Consider the following 13,570-nt stretch of genomic DNA (forward strand, 5'->3'; position numbering starts at 1 on the left):
CCTTTTTATATTTATGAAGTTTCCATATGATTTTTTATTGCCTTCTAGTCTGACTTGGTACTTACTTGAAACATCAACCTAAATGTTCACTTTCAGTTTGAATGGGTCATTGTGCATTCCAAGCCTCTGAGTCCTTGGTAAAGTCATAGGTGTTTCTTCTCTGGCAGCAGAAGTCTTGCAATTTGGGAAAGTTGTGTGAAAATTACAATTCACATATTCCCATGATGCGCAATGATTTTATTTTTAGTGTCTTCCGACATTACGAAAGAATCTAACCACTCTCACGGGATTTCTGGCTGGTAATTTCCAAGTAAGAGTGAGGAGAGATGTTCTTCCTTTTGTTTGGGGACAGAAAATATTTGTCTGATCTGTTGGCATCTTGACGTCAGAGCACTTCCTGAAACTTCTAAGAAATAGGGCAGTGCATGCGCACTCTGTCTCATAGATGGTAGGCATATGTAGCTGATGGAGCAAACCACAGGAATAAGTTACCTTTCACGTTAATATGTAATCTGAGGAACCCCAGAAATACACAAATCTGGCCTTGGAAGCACTCAATGCAAGGGAAGGAATCTACAGGATTGACTTTATCCCTTGGTGAGCACCTTCCAACTGCAGTTTTGAGCCTCACAGTACTATCTCTTGAAATCAAGCTAGATGACGCTATTTATCATCTAAGCAAGAAAAGTCAACATTCTATTTGTGTTTTGTATCTGTCATACTTCGTGGCTCATTTTTCTATGTTGAGGATTAATGCATTGGTTCCTGCAAATGAAAATATACTCTGATTCCTGCTAGATAGAAATTCTGCAGGTGGTGACATGGCTGAATGTAATAGTACCTGTTGTTGGGGATACTTTGTTTAAAAACCCCAGGGGAGAAATAAGAAAACAGAAGGTGACCAGCATTTAATAGGTTATGTTCATCGCCTTCATAGCCTTTCTTTCTTTCCTTAAATTCCCCTCTTAATTTCCAGAGCAAGCTACTTCTTCTTTTTGCTATCTGTTATTTAAAAAAAAAAAAAAAAAAAAAACACCGCTACGTGCACCTGGCGCTTGAGCAGGGCCCTGGTTACTGAGCAGTGAACTGGTGTGTGAGTCCATCCTGAGGCTTGGTGTATAAACTAGAATAAATCTCTTTTGAAAAAGGTACTTCACTATGCTTTACAAAAACATAGATTTTGTTGCATTTTCAACTTTCTTTAATTCATTAAGGGTGTGAAATTCACTTTTAATTTGGTCATTTCTATTTCATCCAATCCTCCGTATCCATGTAGCATATGCACCTTGACTATTCCTGGATAATTTTCAAAATATGGCTGAATGCATACCTAAAATTTCTATTCTTAAAGACTGGAGGAATTCAAACATATATTTTAACAAATGAATGCTTATGAATTATTTAAATGACCAGTTTCAGCAATATTTAACTTATTTATTCAATACAGTTTTATAGTTTTAAAAAACGTGTTATTTTGTTTTATAAACTCAGCAATCACTCAAGGGAATTTGGAAAAGAAAGAATGAAGAAATTATTTTGCATGTTTTCTCACATTCAGAGATAAACACTGTTAATATTTAAGTTTTTTTCAATGTTGGTGTATATTTATAACCGTTTTCACATGCCAATATATTCGGAGCTTTTCTCCCATGTTATTAAATATTTCTAAATAAATTTTTTACGATTTAATAGCATTTCATCAAACAAAAGCGCCTAATTCTAATGTTTTTGTTCTTGCTCGTTTAGCTAGCTTTCGTTTTTTGCTATTATAATCACATTATGATGAATATTTTTATGCACATATTTTTGTTCATATTTAATTATTTCTTTAGAAATTAGAAATAGAAATTTCCTGAGGGTTAAATTCTTGAATTAAAAAATATTAATGGGCAGAAGACCTAAATAGACATTTCTCCAAAGAAGATATACAGACTGCCAACAAACACATGAAAGAATGCTCAACATCATTAATCATTAGAGAAATGCAAATCAAAACTACAATGAGATATCATCTCACACCAGTCAGAATGGCCATCATCAAAAAATCTAGAAACAATAAATGCTGGAGAGGGTGTGGAGAAAAGGGAACACTCCTGCACTGCTGGTGGGAATGTGAATTGGTACAGCCACTATGGAGAACAGTATGGAGGTTCCTTAAAAAACTACAAATAGAACTACCATATGACCCAGCAATCCCACTACTGGGCATATACCCTAAGAAAACCATAATTCAAAAAGAGTCACGTACCAAAATGTTCATTGCAGCTCTATTTACAAGAGCCCAGAGATGGAGACAACCTAAGTGCCCATCATCGGATGAATGCATAAAGAAGATGTGGCACATATATACAATAGAATATTACTCAGCCATAAAAAGAAATGAAATTGAGCAATTTGTAATGAGGTGGATAGACCTAGAGTCTGTCATACAGAGTGAAGTAAGTCAGAAAGAGAAAGACAAATACCATATGCTAACACATGTATATGGAATTTAAGAAAAAAAATGTCATGAAGAACCTAGGGGTAAGACAGGAATAAAGACACAGACCTACTGGAGAACGGACTTGAGGATATGGGGAGGGGGAAGGGTGAACTGTGACAAAGCGAGAGAGAGGCATGGACATATATACACTAACAAACAGTAAGGTAGATAGCTAGTGGGAAGTAGCCGCATAGCACAGGGATATCAGCTCGGTGCTTTGTGACCTCCTGGAGGGCTGGGATAGGGAGTGTGGGAGGGAGGGAGGGAGACGCAGAGGGAAGAGATATGGGAACATATGCATATGAATAACTGATTCACTTTGTTGTGAAGCAGAAACTAACACACCATTGTAAAGCAATTATACCCCAATAAAGATGTTTAAAAATATATATATATTGACATTTTAAAACAATATACATTGTCAAACTACCCTTCATAATTTTCCCTGCCAATTTAGTTTCTTCGAAAGTGACTCAAAGTACTTTTTTTCTTTTAAAGCAGAATATTTTTCCAGTGAAGGAAGGTTTTAACTTAAAGAAAAGGTGTTAATAATTTCAGGGCCTGTACTAGGTGCTGGTGAAATAGAGAACCCTGTAAGGTCTTTTTCTAATTGCTGGCCCCTTAATAATTTCTCCTGTTGTGGGTTGAATGGTTGTTCCCTGAAACAACCACCAAAGGTTTTGCTTTGTTCTGTTTTGTTGTTGTTATTTGTTTGTTTTATATTTCAGGGGAAGAATAATTCCTAGTACTTTTGGAAGACTTCTCTTATTATCAGTGTCTCAGGCCAATTAAATGTCATGGAACCTCTGATAGCCATGATTTCTGAAAGAAATGGAGTGGCACCTATGTGTTCAAGAATTTCTCTTCTAAGGCTCTCCTTTTTATCAGGTTCTGTTTAATTGTCCCCGGGTACTCCCAAAGGCCTCCAAAACTATGGGAAGATCAAAACAAAAGCCCTAGTGACAGATTATAAGGGACTCTGCCTTATGCTTTCATCTATTGTCACACCCTGTCAACTTTTCATTAAATTTCTGCCAGAAGAAGTCCCATACAATTTTCACACATCCTTCTCCTGTTCCAGCCTTGACCATGACATGCTTCTTCCCTGGAACATCCTTTCTCAAACCAGAACGTCTATAAATCCTAAACTTGGCTTAAAACTTGGTAGCTTTACAAATCTTCTGAATATACCACGCTCATTTTAGTCCCCTCTTTAGGGGTCTTTTGTTATAAAAATGTTTGTTTAAAAATCACAGAGGCATGAAATTGATTTGATTAAATTATTAGTCTCCTGAAAAGTCCCCATTTTTGTTTTATTATATTATTTTTTCTTCTCCCTTAGTTCCCCATACTCAATCCTATTCCTTGCTTCCTCTTTGGTACCCACTCTCTCTTTATTTTATGAGTGTCCTTTGACAGATATCTGTGTACCTTTAAAAAATATAACGTGTTATTATGTGGATGGGGTTTACATCAACCGACATTGTATATGAATTCCATACTGTTTATTGCTTTTTAAAATCAACATTAAGTTATTGAGATCTGCTCATGCTACTATATTTAAATCTAATTAATTACTTCTGACTACTGCCTTGTATTCTATTGATGGCATATACCATATTTTAGTTATTCACACACCTCTTGTAAAGCTTTCCTAAAACACCTATTTTTACTATCATAAAAAATGCTGCCATTAATTTTTTGACACAGTTCCTTGTACACGTGAAATTTCCTTCACCGGTCACAGGGCTTCTTTCAGATTATGCTTAATAGTGGTAAACTGGTTCTGGATTTTGGAAACATCTTACAACTCTTCAAAATGAAGTGATTGATCAAACTCAAGAATATCACTTTCAATTTGATTTGCTTATATGGTTAAAGGGTTTTTGCTTGATGGTTGTTTGTTTTTGCTATCTACTCTCAATTTCTATAGAAACAGTGTATAAAAGTATCGGCGGATACCGGCTTGTAAGTCAAAATGACTGTTTCAAATACTAGCTCCAATTCTATCTCAGCATCTGCGTTGGTTAAATAGGGATGAGAAAAAAACAATGGTGAGTACTAACTTACCAACAGAGGTATTTTCAAGATAATATGAGTTAGTAGTACCTGGCACTGAATAAGTATTTACTACATAGCCGCTGGCATCGTCATAATTATCATTAGCTAAATTATCCCGTATTACCTAATAGACTGGAACCTATGTGAGAAAGCTACTTCCTCAGTCTCACTTGTTTGATTATTTTCTTTAAGACTGTTACTAGCAGTCAGACCCATCTTTCCTTATGAGACAATATAGTGAGCCTGGGGAAATAGAATTTTGTACATACTTTTCTTCTGTTCCTCCTTGGATTTTAATTCTTTCTTCATTATACACTTGTCAATCAGAAAATGAAATTACTTAGAGACACGCATATTTATCCCATATACTTTAGAGGCAAACGAGTAATTACTTCTCTGTCTCCCAGACTTAAGGGTTTATCCTCAGCTCGCTGCCCCCAGCAATCCCACAAGCAGGTAAACACAGTAAATATTTCTGTGACATTTACTAACGACCGAGTTCAATTAGTATGTGTTTAAAATGTGCAAGAGAAACAGAAGAATCCTATCTTTAAATTTTTGTCAGCTCCTAAAGAATAAATTATAGCTTATATCCAATATACAGCTCACAGACCCTGGCATGCCACTAGGTAGCATTTTTTTTTTGGCATTTAATAGTATGTCTTTATTGTTTTTCTGATTATAAAAATATTAGTATACATATTATATAAAACTAAAACATTACAGAAAAATATAAACCTGGAAACGAATATCCCCAGTAATTCTATCTCCAGAGATAACTGTTGTTAACTGTTTGGCATGATTTGGGGCACAATTTTTCCCATGCAAGAATAATATAAATATGAATAAGCATTTTTAACCTTCAACAACAAAAAAATTTCCTCAAATTGAGGCTATTGGTTCAGAATTAATGACTTAAATAAACATCTTATATTACCAAATTATAGGCAACACTAACTACCCTACTAGCTTCTAGTTATCGGAAACAGAATCCTTTCGAGTATTTTCTACAACTTGAAATTTGAACCTTCTCAATTCCCTGCTCTTTGTTGGCAGGCTTGCAGGGACACTTAGAGCTAAAAGACCTATGGACATTAGATTTGGGTAAAAGGCTTGAGGCTAGAGGGAGAGGGGATCTTTAAAATTACTCTTTTCCTACGGAAATTTTCTCTAAATTTTCAAGATCAAAAATAGAAGAGAGGAGAAGACAGGAGAGCAGAGAGAAAACAGTTTGACAAAACCATGTTTGGCTAGGATTAGCATTATAATCTGAGGTGACACTCTCTAAATCATTCGATGTTAAACCGTTAGAATATGAAGGCTGGCCCTCGTGTTCCTGTCAGTTCTATGCTGTAGAAGTTATCTTATAGATAAAGGTGGCCAAGGTGGCCGTAGACTCTGGATAGATTTCTGGAGGGGTTGTGGGAGCAGTCAGAGGTGTGGAGTGAAGTTGGAAGTAAGGTAACAACTGAGAAAATAAAAGCACTCTTCCAGCCTTTTGAGGTCCCCAGGTGGAGGGGCAAAGGTGTATGGATAAGAAGGTTGGAGCAAAAGATGGGTGCCTCTGACTTATTACAATCATCATTGTACATAGTAAACATTAACAATAACCATTTACCAACAGAGAAGAAAACTAATATGAAAGTTAGATACTGAGTTCATGTCACTGCATGCCAGAAATAAGGTAGCAGTTTCAGAATGTAATAACTTATCAACAGTGTTGGGGTCACAGTAGTTTTGTGGAGTATTGGCAGTGATAAATGATTCAGGAGTAGTAGTGCCATCAAAGTAAACAGCTTCCATTTCCATCACTGACTGTCCACAGACTTAGGTGGCTCTGTTAAAGAGAATGAAATGCATGGTACCATATATGGGGAGAATTATCCTGAGTTTGCTTTATGACAGACGGTAAGAAAATACACTTTAACATGCAGGTTATGTTCAAACCAGCAAAAGGTTAGGGTCATGAGAATTTTCTTTTAGATGGTTGTCCTGATTTTAGAGTATGACATCATATCATTAAGTAAATTAAATCTAGCCCCTACGCAGTAGTACCTCAAACTACTTCCTTCCTAATACACACGTTGGCTTTCTCTCTTCCCGATGATTACATCTGTTCCAGGAATAAGCACCAACATGTATAATGCTGTTTATTTGCTGCAAATCATTTAGCTCCTTAATAAAACTCATCCATATTCAATTCAGCCTATATGAGTCACACCTCACTGTTAGCCTATATGAGTCACACCTCACTGTTAGCCAGAATATTAATATTTCAAGATATAATCCAATCTAGGTCAGGAGGTACTATGAGGACAATTCACCAATTTACAGAGTTTCCTCTTCATTCTGTCTGGGTCTCTTCTACTGAGCATAACTGATTAGTCATGATGTTTTCTTCGTGGATACAAAATTGCTGAAATCAATCAATTGTAAGTATCCAAGTCTGATTAGCTGTATATAAAATCAGGCTAATTCTGTAACTGGAACCAAATTAACAGTTTTTGGACATGTATTTAGTATACTTAGCATATAAGTTAGAACTGTACGTCCTGAGACTTTTTCAAGACCTTTTATCTTTGTAGAAAAAAGCAGGAAGGAAAAGAAGGAAAAAGAGGAAAGAGGGAGGCAGGCAGGAAGGAGAGTTGAGCTATCCTCATTTCTCACCAGCCAGGAGAAGGGGCGTTAAAATAAACATCAAGGGTCAAAAAGGCAGCCTGAGTTGTGGACTGATGTCGCAGATACATGACAAATATTTCCGATTTATCAGAAAAATAAATCATTAAAACTGCAACTGTGAAGCTTCAAAGTCTATGTGCAAATCTAAGGACTGGTGTTGCACAGCTGGTACCAGTTAAAAGTAACAAGTTACTTACCCTACTTCCTACCTGCCTGCGAAAGTACCTTGGTCTACAAGACTCCTAGCACAAGACTCAGAGTGGCAGCTGTGATGTGCCGTACCAAAGATGGGTCCTCCCTGCTCATATACATAAGCTTATGAACATAAGCCCAGCTGCAATATCTGCAGTATGATTATTCTTTGTTTTCTAAGTCTTATATTCATAGTTACATGTGTGCACCGGAGCTGAATTCTTCCCTCCCTCCCTTTCTTCTTTCCCTCTCTCCTCAAACATTAATTGAATATCCATTGTATTTCAGACAAAACCCTGTCCTCTGCAAGTACACAGTCTGTGAGGGACAGAAACATGGGAACAAATAATTAAAAGCTGATGCAGTAGTAAAGTGAGCTATATGGACTGAAGTGAAGCAGATACATGACAAATATTTCCGATTTATCAGAAAAAGAGATCATTAAAACTTCAACTGTGTAGCTTCAAGGTCTATGTCCAAATCTAAGCAGGAAAAAAAATGAGAGAACACAATATTTCAGAACAGTTTGTAATGAAAAATCTGTACAAAAGTATTTACATAACCAGGAGAAGCCTCTAGAGAAAGGGAGAATTTGCGGGTAAATTAATGAAATGGATTCATAGAAAAAAGGCAGAATTCTGGGAGGCCCAAAGGTACACTTTACAATGAATAATTCCATCAGAATTATGTGTGCAAATTAGATCAATTAAAGTGAAAGATGCTCAGTCACATACTGGTCTAAGAGTTAGATGTTGGGGGAATAGAACTAAAACCAATTCTCCCTGAAACTGTGGAGAACATCCCAGGTGGAAAACAATAATTCCTGAAGGAAAGAAAGTAAAAGTATTAGTTTCTTTCTTTTTTTTTTTTTTTGAAGGTTATCACTTTTTTAAAAAAAATCATGCATGTTTTGCCTGGCTATTTATACATTTCTACCCTCCTTGAACGACAACAGTAACAACAAAAACAGAAGAAAAAGGCACAAACCTTTGCTCATGAACTCAAAAAGGCCAACCAAAAGTTGGTCCCCAGTTGACCCTAATTTTCTCAAAATTTAGAGATTTAATCTCCTTCTTTGTTAGATTTTTTACACACTCAGTTAAATATTTCTTAACTAAAGAACTACAAGAGAGAAATGGGGAAACTGAACATGTTATTTCAAGACAAAGCAAATGTGTGAAAGTCCAGTGCATATTATAGACAAGGTGAATTGGTTTGCTATCACTATTTATTATAACTGTTTATTATTGTTCAAGCATCTATGGCAGCTAGATGATTCTTCAATTTCAGCTGGACTCACTCATGCGTATCTGGTCATCTGCAGGTTGGGTAAGCAGCTCTCCTGATCTAGATGGGGCTCCCTCACAAAATCAAGCATCAACTAACTAGAAACTGGGGGTGCCTCAGCTCTTCTCCACGTGGTCCCTCATTGCCCACTAGACTAGCCCAGGCTCGTTCTTTTTTTTTTTTTAATAGATCTTTATTGGAGTATGATTACTTTACAACGTTGTGTTAGTTTCTGTTGTGCATGAAAGTGAATCAGCTATATGCATACATATGTCCCCATATCCCCTCCCTTGTGAGCCTCCCTCCCATCTTCCCTATCCCACCCCTCTAGGTCATCGCAAAGCACCAAGCTGATCTCCCTGTGCTATGCTGCTGCTTCCCACAAGCTAACTATTTTACATTTGGTAGTGTATATACATCGATGCTCCTCTCACTTCGCCCCAGCTTCCCCCTCCCACCCCATGTCCTCAAGTCCATTCTCTACGTCTACTTCTTTATTCCTGCCCTTCAACTATGTTCATCAGTACCTCTTTTTTTTTTTTTAGATTCCATATATATGCATTAGCATACGGTATTTGTTTTTCTCTTTCTGACTTACTTCACTCTGTATGACAGACTCTAGGTTCACCCACCTCACTACGAATAACTCAATTTCATTTCTTTTTATGGCTCAGTAATATTCCATTGTACGTATGTGCCACATCTTCTTTATTCATTCGTTGATGGACATCCATGTCCTGGCTATTGTAAATAGTGCTGCAGTGAACACTTTGGTACATGACTCTTTTTGAATTATGGTGTTCTCAGGGTACATGCCCAGTAGTGGGATTGCTGGGTCGTATGGTAGTTCTATTTTTAGTTTTTTAAGGAATCTCCATACTGTTCTCCATAGTGGCTGTATCAATTTACATTCCCGCCAACAGTGCAAGAGTGTTCCCTTTTCTCCACACCCTCTCCAGCATTTATTGTTTCTAGATTTTTTGATAATGGCCATTCTAACCGGTGTAAGGGGATATCTCATTGTAGTTTTGATTTGCATTTCTCTAATAATTAGTGATGTTGAGCATCTTTTCATGTGCCTCTTGGCCAGCTGTTATGTCTTCCTTGGTGAAATGTCTATTTAGGTCTTCTGCCCATTTTTTAATTGGATTGTTTATTATTTTTGATATTGAGCTCCATGAGCTGTTAGTATATTTTGGAGACTAATCCTTTGTCTGTTGTTTCATTTGCAAACCAGGCTCGTTCTTAATAGTGGAGGCCAGGTTTTGAGAAAGTGGAGGTACATGAGATCTCTTGAGAATGTAGGTTTGGAACTGGTACACTGTTGTTTCCCCCACATTCTATTGGCCAAACAAGTCAGAAGGCAATCTCTTATTTGAGTAATGGGGAAATAGGAATTTCAAAGTCATATCTTAAAGAGTATGGATATAGGGAGACCGTTACTTGGGCCATCAGTGCAATCGGTCTCTCTCACAAGAGATAAGCAATCTTCAGGGAAACGACTTTTATTGTAGACAAATTATTATAGACTAGCGACATCAAAACCATTGCCCCATGAAATGATAGAAGCTGAGGAAAAAAAGGAAACAAAAGTTAACTTCGGATCATGGAACAACCTGCCATTCATCAACCTCTCCTTATAACTGATGTTGTAATTACCAGTGGCTTTGGGTGTTGTTGGCTTTATGTTATATTGCTAGCACAATGATAGATAACACTGGAAAACATTTATTAAACAGCTGCTATATATACCAAGTGTTAATGCTAGGCAGACTATCTACCTATCTAATCTTTTTTAACCTTCAAAAATGAGCCTATGGTGTACAACTTATTATAGAGGAAGAAGAACTTCTCCAAGAAACAAGAACTTCTCCAAGAAAGAATAAGAACAAGAACTTCTCCAAGAAAACATCACTAGTAAATTAGAGGATTTGAATCTAGAGCCCAAACACATGCTTTTTTTTCTTTTTAAAAGCATGAATGTTTAACTACATAGATAGACATTTACAGTGGACATCCTTATTATTTGCCTCTCTGGCATCTTCTCCCTCTTTTAGTGGCAGTCCCAAGTTTTATTCGAGACTTTTAGTTTTCATGGTGTCAGTGCCCTACAGGTGCTGAGCTCTCAGCCAATCAGTGTATTGCTTTCTTCTGGCCACTGTCATTTCTTCTGGTCCACACTTGGGCACCTAACTACTTAGTAATCTAATTGGAGCAATTCTCAGGCTCCTTCTAGGACCAGTGGCTCAACAAAGACAGGCTACCAGAGGTCCGCCACAGGTGCAGACAGTAAAGGGGTGCATGGTCTGTGGAGAATTTAAAAGCAATAGTAAAACTAAGTACACGTCAGTTGCTTTTTATTATGACCATCTACTGGAAATTATAAGAAATGTTAATGAGGAACTACTACTCCCTCTCAATTTGTCTGCTCTGACTGCCAGCCCCTTTCCCTAACTGGAACATCCTGGGCAGGATTACTATGATGAAGAAACTGGCTTCCTTCTCCAGATTCAAATAGGGAAACCAAGCCCCAGGAATTGCTGGCAATTTCCTCTTATGAAAAATTTGGGCCTGAGCATGGAAACAGCCCAGGGGAAGTAGAGCCAAACTGAGTCAAGCCACAGATGAAGTTACCTTGAGCCTAGGTTTCTTCAGTTTGCTTGAGTCAACAATGTCTTTCTCTCTCTTTTTTTTTTTTGTATACATATATCCCCTCCCTCTTGGACCTCCCTCCCACCCCCCATTTTCCCTCTTTTTTAAAGACTCTGTGATTTGCTTCAGAAATCTAACCAACACAAGGAGAAAACATTCTGTTTTAAACCCAGAACATTAATGTTAAGGGTAGAAGTCTCTTTGACCACTATAATTAGTTTGTGTTTATTCTTCGGGCTTGACACACTTTTTCTGAAAAAGGGCCAGATAGTAAATATTTTGGCTTATGTTTTCTATTAATTAAATACTAATTAACTAATGGAAAGTTTTAGGCTTATATTTACTGTCTCTATACCAACTATTCAACTCTGCCATTGTAGCCTGAAAGCATCAGGCTACATTTAAATTTAAAGTATCATTAAATTTTGCCATCGACAAAATTTAATCAAATGATTGTGACTGTATTCTAATAAAATTTTATGTACAATAAAATTTGAATTTCACATAATTTTCATGTGTTTCAAACTATTTTTCTTCTTCAGATTTTTCCTTCAACCATTTAAAATTTTTAAAACCATTCTTAGCCACAGACCTTACAAAACCAGACAAGCCACAGTTTGGTGACCCTTTTCTCCAGACTATTTAAAATATTAATATGCACATATATGTATCCATGGAAAATAGTTTCCTTTGAGATTTTGAAATGTATAGATGATATTGATTTACATATACCTTTCTACAACATACTTTTATAACTCAATAAAAGATTTTTAGAAATTTAACCATGTTCAGACTTCCCTGGTGGCACAGTGGTTAAGAATCCGCCTGTCAATGCAGGGGACACGGGTTCAAGCCTTGGTCCGGGAAGATCCCACATGCCGCAGAGCAACTAAGCCTGTGCGCCACAACTACTGAGTCTGCGCTCTAGAGCCTGTGAGTCACAACTACTGAGCCTGCGTGCTGCAACTACTGAAGCCCGCACGCCTAGAGCCTGTGCTCTGCAAGAGAAACCGTGCACTGCAATGAGAAGCCCATGTACCGCAATGACAGCAACAAAGGCTGAACGCAGCCAAAAATAAATAAATTAATTAATTTAAAAAATTTAAGCATGTTAGTCCAAACCCTCCTTTTTAACTGCTTCTTACTAATATAACATTGATAATTCTAAGAGATACTTAGGCTATTTCTACCTTTTTGTAACAAACACTTTTACTTATGTCACCTTTTTCCCAGGCATAGTACCTTCTCAGGGTAGGTGCCCAATTGTTCCTGGGAAATGTGTTAGAAGCATTTGAAATTTTAAACTGTATGAGAGTATCGCATTCCTCACACCCTCATAAACATCTGATGTCATTAAACCTTTTAATATTTGACCATATGATAGATGAATATGTTGTTTGAAATGTTATTTCCCTGAATGTTATTGAGGATGAATACATTTTTACATCTGCATTGACCATTTGTAGTTTCTATGAATTGACTGTTCCTTTCTTTTGCTAATTGTTATGGTACCGCATGTCCTTTCTTATTGGTTTGTAGAAATTCTTTGTATATTCTTGATGAAAACCCTTTATCATTACATTGCAAATATTTTCTCTTCGTATGTCTTTATCGTTTTTTCTATTAGTGATGTATTTCATCAATGAGAAGTTATAACATTTGATACAGTCAAACATCAATTTTTGGTGTCAGAGGATCTTCCCCATTTCAAGGACATAAACTTAACCAATTTTACTTTCATCTATTATTTTTATTTTTTTGTCTTTTACATTAAGATATTTAATCCATCCAGAATTTAATGTTATAATTTCCATAAGGAAGAATATAATTATTTTTTTCAAAATGATTAGACAGTTGCCTAGAAAGCATTTATTGAATAATCTGTCTTTTCTCCACTGATATAAAATGCTGCATCTATCATGTCTAATTTCCCAACTATGCATGGGCCATTCTCTGTATTATCTATTTAATTTCACTGATGTATTTGTTCCTTAGCCAATTTCACACAGTTTTAATTACTATACTTTATAAGATGTTTTAATGTCACACAGGGAAAATCCATCTTTTGTTTTTAAATATTGTCTTGGCTACCATTTTGCATTTTCTCTTGTACATGAATTTTAGAATTAAATTTTCAACTGCTGTGAAAAATTTTATTGGTATTTTATTTGGCATTAATTGATAAATTAATATGGTGACAATTGATAGTCATAAAAT

This window comes from Stenella coeruleoalba (genome assembly GCF_951394435.1).
Source record: "Stenella coeruleoalba genome assembly, chromosome: 9".
In the NCBI taxonomy this organism is placed as follows: domain Eukaryota; kingdom Metazoa; phylum Chordata; class Mammalia; order Artiodactyla; family Delphinidae; genus Stenella; species Stenella coeruleoalba.